This window comes from Balearica regulorum, chromosome 3 (assembly GCF_011004875.1).
Source record: "Balearica regulorum gibbericeps isolate bBalReg1 chromosome 3, bBalReg1.pri, whole genome shotgun sequence".
NCBI classification, from domain to species: domain Eukaryota; kingdom Metazoa; phylum Chordata; class Aves; order Gruiformes; family Gruidae; genus Balearica; species Balearica regulorum.
This window is the reverse complement of record NC_046186.1, coordinates 119,249,368-119,263,728: the sequence shown is the minus strand read 5'-3', so window position 1 is coordinate 119,263,728 and position 14,361 is coordinate 119,249,368. Positions and strand designations below refer to the sequence as shown.

General features: G+C 40.9%; 1 protein-coding gene across 2 annotated transcripts in view; it reads left to right on the top strand.

Annotated features, from left to right (window-relative positions):
* The window catches only part of ISM1 (isthmin 1), a 43,430-nt gene that overhangs the window by 8,338 nt on the left and 20,731 nt on the right, over positions 1 to 14,361 (top strand). The window lies entirely within an intron of this gene.

Below are 14,361 nucleotides of genomic sequence, written 5' to 3'. Positions count from 1 at the left end.
CTTATAACCTTAAAGTATAGTGATAGACAAGATGTAGCAGCTTTGGCAGGTTGAATTGTGTGAGTTGGTCGCTTTCTGCTCTTCTGTGTGTTTTGCCAGTCTGCATTGCAAACAAACGTGGTAGTACCGGGTTGTTTGTTTGTTCCGTTCACAGTGGTGTTTAATGCTTGTTTGGCCTTTTTGTTATGATTCTTATCTTGCTGTCCACTTTAAGACTGCACTACTTAAAAGCTCTCTGAATTCACTGAATGATGGTCTCCATAAAAGATAACTTCTTTAAAGCATAAGTTTTCAGTGGTAGCAGAACTAGGTCACTGATACTTATTTTTTATTTATTTTATTTTTTAAATCTCAACCCAAGCTCTTTGAGGTTGAGATGCCGGTGCTGTGCTGTTGCTTGTGTAGCGTAATAGGTCTCCAGGCTTGAATGGAGGCTGTAAGAACTGTCACAAACCAATAATGAAGTGATAACTTAGAGCAGAAAAATGCAAAGTGCTTTAGTAAGTTGCAAAAGGAAGCATTAAATGATGCAGTGATTACTGTTGCACTTTAATACCATTGTGCCTCCAGGATACTGATTTTACAAGTTTTGAAGATGGAAAATGCCAGGCTAAATTCATAGTCCAAAGCATAGAGATGAATAACATTTCCAAGAAGTAGAGTAGTGAGCTCATTGATACATCAGTAAGAGCAGAATGTTTCCAGTGTTGGTATTTCCATGTACTTTCAATTTGAAATACCAGAAAAAGAAAGAAAACAAAGTAAAATGTAACTTATTATTGTAATAAGTGATGGCTTGCCACAGCGGTCAGTTGTGTGGCAGTATAATACTTGGTCAGAGGAGCTGGTGTGGGCGGTACTGGTAAGCAGTTCCTTTATCCTTTTGCCCTTGTTTTTCAGTGCTCGGAGAACTCATAGCAGTGGGCCATATTTTTTTTTTTTATTATTTCTCCCTTTTAGCAGTCAGCAGGATGAAGGCAGGCCTGGAGTTGTTCACCTCTAAGCTCTTGTAGAGTACTAGCTATTTGGGTCCTTTTAATCTTACAGAGGTGCTCATAAACATGAGGGAGGAAAATTAGAGATGAAACCTTTCTCTCACCACTCTTGGTGGAGTCAGTCCGTTGAAAGGCAGGAGAAGTTCTACTGTATCTTGGCTTTTATGTCTCCATGCTGGACCTACATTCTTAGTGTGTTTAAATTGACCTTGCTCCACAGGACGAGTCAATGACCTGTGTTGCCTGCAGACCCAGCCAAAGTTTCTCTTGGATTTGAATCTTTCACAGCTCAGTTTTTCTACAGAATCGATATGCACATAACACACATAATCTAGACCTCTATCCATGAAGACAAGCTGGGCTTTGGGGTGTGGCTTTCTTCAGATTGCCTGAATTCATTTCCATCCGTTATGTGTCATTGCTAGTTTCATATACACTGAAAAATCCTGGACTGTTTTGTTCCACAGTAGCTCTTCTTCCTCAGAAAGATTACAAGTTCCTCTTTGCCTGCACAGCCATTGATATCAGTACTTGTGACAAAACCATTACGAGTACTGTGTAAGTATCTATAAAAACCACCCAAATAATATACTCCATCTTTTTCCTCCACTGTTTGCAGGAGCACTCTTCCCTTTCTAAGGAACAGTTACTGAATCAGTGTTGTTTATGGGCCAGGTTTAACTTCCAGAAAGCTTCCTTTAGGAGTCTTGCCTTTGCATTCTCATTGAGTTGAGCATTCAAGTATTGAATAATTGAACAGTCATAGAATCACAGGATCGTTGAGGTTGGAAAAGGCCTTTAAGATCATCGAGTCCAACAGTTAACCTAGCACTGCCAAGTCCACCCATCATTGAAATACTTTTTCTTGTACATGTCCAGGAAGGCTGAGTAGGAGGTGAGGTCCTTGCACCAGAAGAACTGCGCTGTAGGCTGCGATGGAAAAAGGAGGAGACTGACAAGAGAGCATAATGTAACGGAAGGAGCAGTGAAGAGGACCTAGCAATAAGACAGCTATTTTTTGAAGCTAGTGCTTCAAAAATTAATCACATAGCTTTGGCATCTTTCTTGCCTTAGAAGTAACCCAGCAGCAGCCGATTTTGCTGTGAGGAAACCATGCTCCACAGGCACCAGCTGACAAAAATTAGTATAGATGTAACAAAATATAAATTTGCTTGGTTTTATCTGCCACATATATCAGTGCAGGATTTTAAAATCAATATGGACTTGATTGAGATATAATATTAGTAATCAGATATTTACTAGTGTCTGTTTGCACAATTTTCCCAAAGAAACAGAAAGGATTAATAGTTTAAATAGTTTAAAACAAAAACATCTAATGATATTGACATATAGTTTATTCAAAAATAAAAACCAGTACGAAGTATCGTGGATTCTGTAACACCCTAATATATTTACCTCCTACATCATATGAGTTGCTTATACAGTCTTTAGTTTCATGGCAAGAAATTATTTAGCATCTATTTATCAACACAACAGCAATAAAACTGCCCCCGTCTTTAATGTCTACAGATACGACTCTCATCTGAAAATGTCTCTTGAAATTACCCCAGTAATCAAGCTGGACTTGTTTAAGTTGTGGTGTATATATTGGCATTTTGTGCCACTGATTTTAAGATTCTCTGGGCTGAAGTCATCTGTAAAGGTTCACTGCACAGAGCAGGCTATAACAAAGCAGTTAATGATTCTTGTGACATGAATGCTGCCATTTCAGTTTATTTGAATGACACTGGCATTCTGTCTTAAATATATCACTTTTTATTAGTTGGGTTTTTTTTAAAAAACATCTAGATATTAGGCATGGGTATGCATCTTAGCTAAACTATAACCTAGCCAGTCCATGCCTTTTGCACTGCAGAGTGCCTAGGGTTTTTCAAAACATGTAACCACAGTGATATTTTTATAAAGGAATGTTCACCTCATGGGATTTTTTTAAGGTGTTCTATTTTTTTTCCAAGTTACAGCTTCACTTTATTGTACATGATGTCCAATAAAAAAGATATATGTCTGTGATTGGACTTTGAAAAAGGGCCATGGTGCCTATTCCATTTAAAGGGAATGAAGTCAAGCAGTAAATTTGCTGGTCGCCCTTTTCATATTGACTGTATCTCAGCCAGCAGTTGGTCTTTGATGTTGTAACAATAGAGCAAAGGCAGAGGAGGAGGAGGATTAGGACCTCCATAATATAAAAACAAGTCTGCATTCATCATGGTTTTTATAGAGCACAGTCCATGTCTATTGGAGGTTTGCAGTATAGGCTCAATGGTCTGCAGAAGAGAGCAGCAATCTTAACATTTGCAGGTGCCTTACAATTCATCCATCATTACTGCTACTATCTCTTCTTAATTCAGAGTTTGTTTAGGTGTTCAGCATTAAACTTTTTCTATCTTCTTATTCCTTCCTACAATAGTAAAACAGATGTAAGTTCAGGGTAGAGCTTCTGGAGTATCATTTTGCTTTACAGGGGTTAATTGTCGTGTTATTTATGAAAGGCTTGCTGCAGCTGGCCAATAGAGTATCTATTCCTCATCTTGTGCTTTAGAGTCCAAGCTTTTTTTAGGAAAGAATAAAGGGGTTGATAAGTATATGTCTAACATTTGTGAAAATATATATTAAAAAGGAACCTAGGGCAGCCACACACATTATGCCTGTGTCTTGTACTGGAACAGTAGTACCAAAGGTTTCAAATGAACTATTTAGCCTGATAGAGTCCTGGAGCTTTTGATATGCATTTAAGTGGTAGCAGCACTAGCTCTTGATCAAAACATGCAGAAGGAAAAGGGTCATCTGTTTCATGAAGATGTGTAAGGTACCAAGTTTTGCACTAAGTGCTGGTGGGAGTAGATAGACTTTGAATGGTGAGCAGAGCTTTTAAAAGGCTGAATACTCTGTAATGCACTGTGGTAGCCATGTGCATAACACTGCAGATATGGAAGGCTGGATGAACAGAGTTCCCGGGGACGTGACGACGGCAGCAGCCATGAGCCTGCTGCAAGTGGATCTGTATCAGAAGCCCAAAGGCAGCTCTTAGGAGACCATCTGGGGATGCACTAGGTGAAATTACTTTACTGCACCCAATTTCAGTGGCTCTTGCTTAGGGCATGATCCTGAAGTGTCCCAACAAGGCAGAACACCTGGAAGCTTCTCTACCAGACTCCAAAGACACCTGTCCCAAGGAAGGGAAGGGTGGGCAAAAGATGCCAATCATCTGCAGTGCTTTTGACAGTTCAGGACTTGATTTAGGGTTGGATCCTGTGCCTTCTGGGTGTTCAGATTAGACCTGTGAGTCCAAACTGATGAACAAGTCACCGCTTGCCGGCTGAGCTGTAGTACTCCTTAGATGTCTTATCCCACAACAAAATATGAGTCGATTTTATATTTATCAGCAAGTCAGTGCTGAGCAAACAAACCCTGCCCAGGGCTCTCACCAGGGTGACTGCATTCTGTCCTCAGCCAAAGTACTCCACAGTATTGGTTTGATATCACCAAACACACAGCTCTTCAGTGAGGAATATCTTTTTTTATTTAGCATCTACCATGATGGCCATTAAAAGGGCAACATCTGGTGCAGAAAATGCAGACATGCTATTTCTGCGCTCTGCTGTATATCTCCTTCATCAGGCCCAGATACAGCAGTGTCTTAGCTGTCTCTGTTTTCCCTAGTACGCCAGCTATGAAAGCAAACTACGTGAGGCTTAGCCAGTATAAGGTGGGAGTTCTGGCTAGTTAGAGGCATCACCTAGTGTTTAAAAGAGTTTGCCCTTGAGGGATCAATAGCTCTGAAAAAGCTGCTGAAATCCTTCAGTGGCAGTGACTTTGATTCTTGCTCTTCTTTGATCTAGCATTCATGGTGCTTTGAATCATGTACATCAGAGCTGCCTTTCTTACCTACCCATCCCTCTTTCTTCTTCTCCTGCCTCTATCCTAAGAGGATCATTTTTTCATGCTCTTAGGAATATAGCTATGGCAGTCTTAACATCAAAATACAAGGAGCTAATTATTTGCATAACATCAGAGTAAGGGCCAGATTAATACCACCTCTCCGATTTTTTTTTATCCTATTGAAGTCTTCCCACAATAAAATACAAGAGGAGTTTGCAGCTGAAATCGTGTATTTGTACACGTATGGACTAAGTGGGGGAAAAGAGCTGTATATGCCAATTCCCCCATATGCACTGCTGCCATTGATAAAAGGAGTCACAATTACATTGCAATCAGGTTATAAACCCTATAATACTCCCATGACAATTATTGAAGTTTACTTGTAAGAAAGAGCCGTATGAGGTGAAAAAGATGTATATTTATCTCTTTAGCACAGTTAAGTAGCTGGGAGTGAGTTCTGTGCCACAGCCTACCAGGAAATGCTCTTCCATCCTGCTCTGCAGCGTGTCTGCTCTATAGCTTTGGAACCTCTCTTTGTACAGAAGCTGCTCTCCCTCCTTGGGATCTGGCATATCAGCTAGGGTCCCGTCTCTGTTCCTCAGCACAGGAGGTTAGCATATCTCAAACCTGAACTGCTTATCTTTCCTCTTCTACCTTGCTGCTGTGTCTGGCTGCTGGGACTAATCTAAAGATGCATTTGGCCCGCTCCTTGCAGTTTATTGTCAGTGGCGTCTGGGTGGCTTCAGGCACATGCTAAGATTACAACAAGTTTGAAAAATAAAACCATTTATACTAAAAATAGCTCAGAACTAACTAGTGATCATGGGGCAGAGGGGAGACAGAAATGAAGATATTTTCTTTTCACGTAAGTGTCAGATTCAAAACCATCTGCCTTGTTCAGTGCATGTATGGTATTCATTTCCTGTCTGCAGTCGATTGGAATGCCCCCCGAGTCGTTTGAAATTGAAAATCGAGTCATGCTTCTTTAATCAGCTCTAGGAAATAGCCCCCCTCCCTTACTGTTCTAAGAAAATTTATATATACATGCATAGAATGCATAATGCAAAAGGCCCACACTTCTCTCCAGGGCAAATCCTTTCTCTCTCCCCTCTTAAACGGCAAAGGGTCTTCACATTGTCTTGTCACAGTGTACTGTGTATTTACTTGCTTGCTCTTCTTCCCCATAATGTCACTGGAGGGAGGCCTTTCTCTTGTGTATCTCCTTCCTCTTGTTTCTTTCTCTTCTTCTGTCATTAGGGCAGTTCACGGAGATGTAGAGAGAGGGCATGATGTCCACTGCTGATGTCTTGATACAAAAATAAGACAGTTATTGCGTGTACAGATGCCATTTATGCTAATGACTTCCAGTTGCTCATGTATCAGTCTCCAAAGTTTTCTAAACAGAGAGGGTAAAACTGTACACTCAGGCTTGAAAGAATACTTTGCTGCAGGAGCAGAGGTGCGTGGTCCTGAGGCAGCCACTCAGATTTCTGCTGCTGTTTTACTGTGAACTCCTGGGTATAGTAACAACCCCTTCCAGAGAGTGTTGTGAGGCGTAGTTGGTGCATAGATATTGAATGTAAACAAGCACTGCCTTTCCTCTGCCTTCACCCTCTAACTTCCATCAAAAGAAACACGAGTATTGGTGGGGAAGGCAGCTAAGGGAGGGTCAAGTAAATTATCTCGTAGTGATTCGATGGTGTGTATGTTTTGAGCATCAAGAATCAAGTGATTTGCCTTTTTTCAGGCACAGAAGTAGTATTGCCAGAAGCACAGGAAACACCATGTTTTTGGAATATAACACTTGTCTGCTTTCTTGCTTTCCCGTTATTAGTTTTTGCTTATGTGATGAAGTCATCATGTAACTTTTAGTCTACAGGGACTAAACACTTTCTAGTCTCTAAAAACATCTGCCAGCTAACACAGCCAGAGTCATAGACACTTTGGAAAGCATAGGGTGGATATTCAGTGGCATATGAGAGGGAGACACAGAGGCTGGGAATAGCTGTTTCTTGGAAACTAACAGCTGAAGGCAACTTTGGAAATTGAAAAGCTTTCAAGTAAGGTTACTCTTTTGGCTAGGGAGAGATGAAAACTTCATTTATTAAAGCCGGTTCACCTAGTGAAATCCTAGCTGTAGTGATTTAGTGGAATAAACTTGCAAAAGGACCTAGTTTAAAACCTATGAAAATAATTTCGGACGTATGTTTGTTCTCTTTCATTTACACTGACTTTGTGTGTGCTGGTCTGCAAAGCCTGACCAAAAAGTGGAGTACAAAAAGTTTTAATAGTCTGGATTTCCTTTTGCTTTTGTGGGTTTGATTGCAGCTTAAGGCAGATTCTGTTGGAACCCTATGTGTAAATTATGATGCAGATGTCAAATGATGGGTGAGATTGGGCTTGTTTGATTAAATTTAGCCATAGTATAAACGGATTCTATTTAAAGCTTTATTATACTACTGACTTTATGCAAGTATTTTATAAAGCCTGAAAAGAATTGGAACTTTCAAAGGATTTGCAGTTTGGCACCACAGATTATTGGCAAGGAATTGTTGGGCTATTCTTCAGTTGTACGTTTGCCTGTTCAACCACTAAATCAATGCATCCTATATGGAGAGCTCCAGCCAGGCAGTGATTACAGGGAAGCTCTTCAGAGTTGTGAAGAACAACTAAATGTTTACCACCAGCTTAGGCAACTGAAAATATGTGTTAACTACAAGCAAAACTTGGCACTGAACATCTGTCAAAGCCCTACACAGTTTTAATTCTGTGTGCTTGGCCGTCCCATGGATGTTTGAATATCTGCTGAAGAACAAAGCACCAGTGTGTAGCATGTTAGAAAATTAGCTAAAGGGCCTCTGTTTTTTTCCAGCAGACATTGAGCTGCAATCACCACCAAGTCCTTTTTATTATCAAAGTGTTTATACGAACTGGCAGTTCTTCACCTCCAAGCTGAACTATACTGTTTGTATTTTCCAGCTGAAGGAAAACATTAAATACAAGCAAACAACAGAGCATAAAAAAATAGCTGTGCTGTGAAATATGTTTCCACAACATGTAGCAAAAGGTTGCCAGATCTGGGTATAATATGGTTGGTTTTCTCTTTAAGCTTTGAGGAAAAAATATTGTTCAGATGAGGACCAGGGAGGTTGGTGAGAGAAACTCCCAACCCGAGACTGAACGAAGGATGGACCAAAGCTTGACGACTGCAAGTGAATAAACAGGCTCAGTAGGGGAGGAGCAGTGGTGGGGCTGCTCCAGCACTCACAATCAGTATCAGTTCAGATGGTTCAACAAGGCAGCAACCTTTTCCTCCACTGTGGAGGGCCCTGTCGTAGTGTTGGCTGTGTGCCTTGAAAGAGTAGTGTGGGACTTACTAGACCTTAAATGTAAAGGGGGCCTCAATGCTACCACCCTAGGATCTCTGCAGTCGTAACGTAAGTCCTGGCTAAGTTCTCAAGATTTTCTGTGTAGTTCTTAGGGCTAGAAGTTTTTAGTGTACACCCCCTAAAATTCAAAAGCTCTGATTCTGAGATAAATGTGCCCAGATGCTTTGAGATTCTGCTTCTACTGTAGGCAGCTCCTGAGAGCGATTTCAGCATAGGGCAAAAACCAGCTGTGGGGGGCTGGGTATATGCTTGGGCATCCCAAGCACCTCACTGCCTAACTGCTGCCACTGGCACCCAACATCTAAGCTGTCTACAGAAGACCTCTGCGCCAACAGTGATGGCAGATCGACATATCTACTCTGAATTTCTGCTCTACTAATTGCAACAGTATTTGCAGCTCCATCGTGTTCTCCACAGAAATAAAATCACTTCAAGAGCCGTACAGCCCCTGAAGCCCCATAGCAATACCCTGTGGGATGACTGGCTTTGGTCTTTGCATAGCCACTTGGTCACACGTGCAGATGTGCAAGTTAGAACTGAATACAATGCTATTTTACTAATTTTATTTTTAAAAAATAGACCCTGATAAACAGAACTTATTATTATTATTATTATTATTACCACCAACTGTAATCAGTGATTCATCTTCTATTTACACAATGCTTAAAGCAGATGCTATATTTTGGAGCTCCTTAGTGAAAACAATTGTGTACATGCAAGCCAATGTAGTCCATTTTAAATGTTGATGAGCAGTGATTATTATTATTGCAACAATTAATTTGTGCAGCTTTCTAAAGACAAGTCAGGCCTTTCACTTCATGATATATGTGAACATGAAGGACAAGCACATTTTAAGAAAAAAAAAAGAGAGTGTCTCAGTAGCTGAGTGGTTCAGGTGACACCCCTCTGGTCTGACTTCTTCCAGAGACAGGAACCATGAGTGACTCCTTGGAGCAAACCAGAGCTGTGAGGCTCATACCGTCGCCTGCTTTCAGCTGGTCACACAGAAATTAAATATGAACCCAAGAGATTTGCCTGTTAAATGAGAAAGCCAAGACAGAACTAAGAACAGAACAAAGGTTTTCTGACTGCCTGGACTGTATGTGGCATTAATCATAAAAGAAATTTTTCTCTCTGTATCTCTGATAATGCTTTTCAGCTGTTAACTTCACTGTCTGCTTATCTAACACTGTCCTCGTACCTCTTCCTGCTAGGTCCTGTGCTGCTTATACTCATGACAGACAAAAGAATAAATAAACCCCAGGAATTAGATCACCCAAGTTCATTACAGATCTTGGATCTGCAGAGGTGAAAGTCTCGTGTAGTATCCCGGTGTGTTACTCAGCCTCCCCAGACTGGTTAATTTTAAAGTGATCATTTAGCACTAACCTGGAAACACACGACAACCTCCAAAATGAAAACAATCTGTTTAGGCAGGTGGGAAATGAAACCAGTCCTAATGGCTATAATGGTTTTCTGTGAAGGCCCCAGGCCTCATTTTGTCTCTGATAGCAATATAATCTTTTATAGCGTCTGTGAAGTTTCCTAATAAATGAACGTTCCTTGTTCCTGGTGGTTGAAGATGCTGTACAGGTGCATCATGAAAGTGCATTGACAGACTGTCGGTTTTCAATTCAAGACCTCTTGTCAAGATCATTTTACAAGATATTTCAAAGGGGTATACGAGAAATAAAAAAGCAGTGTAGCTGCAGCAGGGATTTAGTAACAGATTCCCTTGCTGTCTGGGAGCTGTTAGGGATAAAGCTTGCATCAGTTTTCCCAAATTCTTTCAACTCCGTAATTAGCAGTGCTTGCAAATGTGCCCTTAGTTTGGCAAGTGGGGAGGGAATGAAGGAAGGTAGGAAGGACGGAGGACAGAGAAAGAGCAGCTGCTCCAGAATATTTTCTGTAGTGCCAGTCATTCCTCACTTATTCTCTGTCTTGGTTGTTTTTCCAAAACTGGAAATGGGATCAAAATAAGGAAGAGAGGAGGGAGATGGATTCCTCACCTGCTAAAAATGCAGAGAAATTCCCTTTTTCCCTAGTTTGGTATTTTGACAAGTTCCCATTTCTGTTTAACTTCTCCATGGGAAAGAGAAATGGTACGCTTCCCTGCAGCTAATGTCTAACGTGACAGAGGCAGAGGCGGGAATTAAAATACCCATTTGATTATTGAAAAGTTAAACTGCATTAGCGGATAGGAAATTTTTCCTGCATGCAGGGTTATCTCTTGGTGTCTAAAACCTTGCCACGGTGCAGGTCCCACCTGGAGCACCAACATTTAAAGTTACCCTCACAAAAGCCCTGCAAATTGCTCTTCCTCCTTGGTTTATAGATGGCCACAAAGACACTGATGGGTACTGAATTTTTTCAGTGATGGGAGCGGCAAGCTGTGCCAGTCTGTATTACAACCAATGTGGCAGATTCTCTCTTGCTAGGGTTTATTTCATTCCCTTGTCATGCAGCTGTGAATAATGTGTGCCTGCCCTTATATACTGTCCACACTTAGAACACTCAGAAATCCTAAGCTGTTTTTCTATTAGGAACTTCTATAAATACCTGATCCCGTGGGGCAGCAGAACTGTAGCTGACAGCAAGCATGAGTAACCCCTTAAAAAATCATCTTAATGGAAAGTTTAAAAGTTGTGAATAATCCTGTTAAATGAATGGGGGGAAAAAAGTGATTTATCTTAAAATATTTAGAGCAGATGCATCACTTGAGTAAGAAGCCAATGTGCCTGAATTGGAAATGTCATAACTTCAGAGAAACTGAGTCACTGGTTCAGAATGAAGTGACACAGATTTAAAAGGAAGGCAAGCAACACTGCTTTCCCAAAAGCAATCGGGCATACAAATTGTGTACACCTAAAAATAAATAGTGTGAAGTATAAACATGCGAAATAACGTAGAAATGAGAGGAATACTCCCACCCCCCCCCAAAAAAAAATAAAATTATCTACTAGCTTTGGATCACAAACCCTGTTTTCTTCAGAAAGGATGCTGGCATTGCAGAAAGGACACACTTTTCCCTGCTAGATTGCCCTTGGAAGATCCTTTGCTTGACTTAAGGCAGTAGAACAGAGTCAGCCCATAGTCTCTTCACGTGCAGTTCAAGCTCACTTTTTATTAAGCTTTTTACCAGAAATATACATTTTTAATAATACTGCAAATCAGCTTAGACACCACACCAAGAATTATCTGCCTAAAAAAATGGGCATTCTATTCATTTTAGTAAGTGGAAACAAATGGTCTTTTGCTCACAGTCCTATGATCAGATAACAGAAATGATCATGCATATTGAGCGGTTCTGTTTGCTCGTGTTGCAGTATGACACCGAAACCCCAAGGAGGCATAGTGCGGGCTCGTCCCAGTGGGAAAAGCACTGCAAGAGCTAACATTGCTTTTAGGCAGAGGACAGTTTAACCTGTGACATTCCTGCCAGGCGTTAGTCAACCCTGCCATTAGAAATGCGTACCTAACATTGAACCAGCGTCTTCTGGTCATGTCCAGCCTGAACATGCAGTGCAGTCCATCCCCTTCCTCACTGCAGCAGCCTTTGGTATAGGGCAGTTCTCATGTCGTTCGTGTCCCCCCCTTTCTTCTTTTTATCATTAAACAACCCCAACTCATTCAGTCTGTAATTAATGACAGTCCCTGCCCCAAGCAGCTTGGTAGTGGGCCCGATCAGCCTGATGTCATTACTTCACCATGACAATTTTCTAACTAACTCCATGTGATATTCCATCTGTCTGACACTATTAAAAACTTTTTATATAGCTCTTATTATTGTAGTTGCTGAGCTTCCCGCAAACATCACAGTGAGGAAGGGAAGTGCTCTTATCCTCACCAAGGCACAGACAGACCACGACCTGCCAAGATCGCACAGCGAGTCTTATCAGAGACTTAAACATAGGTCTCTAAAGTCCTTGGCCAGCTCTAGCTGTCTGGTGTGCTAACATGGAGAATCAAGACGCTCCTGAAGTGGAAAGCAGATAGGGAAAGTATGAAATTGTATGTGAGAATATTATTTTTTAATAAAAATCTCACTTTATTTTTAATAAAGATAAGATCATGGGCATGATACCCCAGGAAAAAAGTAGTTAAATACCACTTTTTTTTTTTTTTTTTTTTGTTCTGGTCTGAAGTAATTTAATAACAGCACAATTCCACCTTGTTGTTAGTCAGACATAACTGAGAAGCCATTTAATCCTCATGTGCCAAGATATTTGCAGTTAAATTCCGTGTTAAGTTAAAGCAGTAGCATATGGGTAAGGAACCTAAAGTTAACTAAGTGGCCCTCAATTTTGTTTCCCAGAGCTTGCCACTGTGTGATTTGCTTTCTACTTTATATTGACTAAGGAGTGTGTTAAAGGGTGGGTGGCCCACCAAAGGCATCTGAAGGTCCTGCCTGGTCTTCTGCAAAGAGAAGCTTTCTTGGTTTAGCCTTCAAGCAATACAGACTGTCAGGAGCAGATGCATTTTTAGCACTGCACACATACACTAATTCAGAATGAACTTTCTGCATCTGTGCTGTAGATAGATGTATAAAAGTACCCTTTTGGCACTTTCAAAGTGTAATCATTCTGATTGTGAAAATACCAAGACGACATTAATTCTGCTAAATCTGATTTTGCTCTTTACAAATGTAAAGAGCAGTGCAGCGAGGAGGAGAGAGGAGAACCACCTTAGTTTTTGCTTGAGACAATTTCACCTAGTCCCAGATTAACTCTTAAATCTTGGTTTATTTAACTCATTGAATATTTTCCTGTAATGTGCACAGATTATATTGTAAAATTTCTTCAAAGATCAATTTAGAACCTTCTAGGCAAATAAACACAAAATAAAAGAAAAGGCATTGGAACTGTTATCTCTCTGAGAGCTTAACAAAAGGTATGCTAGCTTAATTTGAGCCAGGGGAGCTGGATGGAGATTGCGTTTAACCAGAAATGCTGGCAAAAATATGCCTCAGTAGAGCCAGAGCCACATGTGGCCATTCCACTTTAATTGTGCTTGTTTTAAAAGATAGGTCTTTAACATTTACCCTCTCCATGCTTGCTGTCTCTTTATGAACTGAAAATAAAAGCTCCCTGGGTAGTCATACGAAGACCTCAAGCCTAAAATTTCTCAGCTGAGTCAAAAGCAAAACCTGTGTTGAATCTGCCCCACGCATTTTTTTGTAGCCATAAGATTTGACTTCTCTGCTGTTTTTTTTCCCCGAGTCCCCAGGCCAGTCCTAACTCAGGGAGCGAGTGTTTTGATACTAAATGTATCTCTCTCCTTGGTGAGGTCAAAGGCAGTGGCAGCAGTGCTACTGGTTTGAAGGCAGCCTGCTGTAACATACTACAAAACCCGAAAGTACGCGCAACAATAACAAAAGCATTAACCGCTGACCCACAACTTGGTGAAATTCAATCCCACCATTAGGCAAACATGAAAATGAGATCCCAGAGGAAGGAAGGTTCAGATGTTCAAGACCAGAGAAGTTGGGTGAGGAACACAGACAAGGAGATGGAAGTCATTGCAGACCGAGGAGAGAGGGAGAGGTTGCCAGTTCAGCGGTAGGATCTTTTAATACCATAAACTTCAACGTGCACTTGGCAGTCAGTGGTTTTGCTCCACTTTGGAACAAAGCAAACTAAAATGATCGTAATAAAGATATCCTTCACCATTTTAGGGACAGGTTTAATGTGATATCATTTGATTTTCCAGGGACTGTTTCAGAGCTTCCTGGTTCCAGATTTGCTTGAAGTTAGATGCTTGTGTCAGTGTGTAGGTGTTCACCGCAAGGCTGGAATGTTACAGGAACATGAAAGAGCTAAGCACTCGAGACTGACTCAGTTTTATCTTGTGTCAGATAGTTACAGATTTGCTCTGCTGTAACTAAGTATATTTCAGTGAAAGTCAGGAGCCAAACTCATGAGCACCCTAGAAAATACCGGTCATAAATCTTGTGTGTTTCAGTAACGAGCCATGGATCTGTGTGCTATAAGGTTTTCTGTACGCACTCTGCAGCCATGGTTGGGCCACTGGCAGGACTGCACGCTCTCTCAGTTGTTGTTATAGTGCCTTGTTTTTTT